Source organism: Cataglyphis hispanica, unplaced genomic scaffold (assembly GCF_021464435.1).
Source record: "Cataglyphis hispanica isolate Lineage 1 unplaced genomic scaffold, ULB_Chis1_1.0 scaffold64_size6785, whole genome shotgun sequence".
Lineage (NCBI taxonomy): Eukaryota > Metazoa > Arthropoda > Insecta > Hymenoptera > Formicidae > Cataglyphis > Cataglyphis hispanica.
Genome location: NW_026099262.1, coordinates 1 through 906, shown reverse-complemented (window position 1 = coordinate 906; position 906 = coordinate 1). Strand labels below are relative to the sequence as shown.

The 906-nt window shown below is 25.1% G+C and overlaps 1 pseudogene; it reads right to left on the bottom strand.

The window, feature by feature from the left end:
- Positions 1 to 269: 269 nt before the first annotated feature.
- On the bottom strand, positions 270 to 821 carry LOC126858690 (uncharacterized; annotated as a pseudogene).
- Positions 822 to 906: the final 85 nt, after the last annotated feature.

The window sequence follows — 906 nt, the reverse complement described above, 5'->3', positions numbered from 1 at the left end:
ATATATATATATATATATATATATATATATATATGCATATTTAAAATTAAATAGTTTTTATAAACAAATTATATCGCAAAGAAATTAAAGAAACAGTAGATACCTTTCGTTTTACATCTCTTTTCTGCATAATTTCTAATTTTGATATTAACAGAATTTAGAAATTTAAATTCTCAAATATTTTCATATTTTGTTAGTTATTTTTATTAATAAATTTTTTGATGACGATATTATATGTCACAATAAGCCAAATATGTTTAAAAACTTACTTCAAAAGGTTAAGACTCACGCAAATCACACCAAATCCTATTAATAAAAGAATGATCCCTCAAATCTAGATATCAAGGATTTTGAGAATCTTTAAGAACAAAAAATATCATTGATTATTTATTTAATAAAACGTATATTATTAGCAAATAATATCGGATAAATATACTAACTCTATAGCTTTGCAATGAATATCCACGGCACAAATTATTCCTTTATAAATTATAATCTCGTTTTGCAAGCTAGTTTGTAAATTATGAGCTGTCGTTGCTTGCTCGATACGGTAACTATAAAAATATTTTTCTTATAGATGTAATTTTTCTATTTTCATTAGAGAATGATAAAAAAATTTTACTTATATTATGAAAAATTTTTAAAAAGATATTATAATTCTTTTACCTGGCGATTGTAAACATTCCGCAAGCGTGTTTGAGGTATGCTATAAGGATTGTTCCTGTTCCTACAATTGTAGTTCCTCCTATACAGATGGCTACGTTTGTATGCAGGAAAATTAAATAAAAATACTTTTCTTGATCGACAAAATATTCGGTCATCAATAATAGTGTAGAACGTGATTCATTCATGGGCAAAACAATATCGAGAATACGCGACCATAGTGGCACAAAATAGAGAATAAAA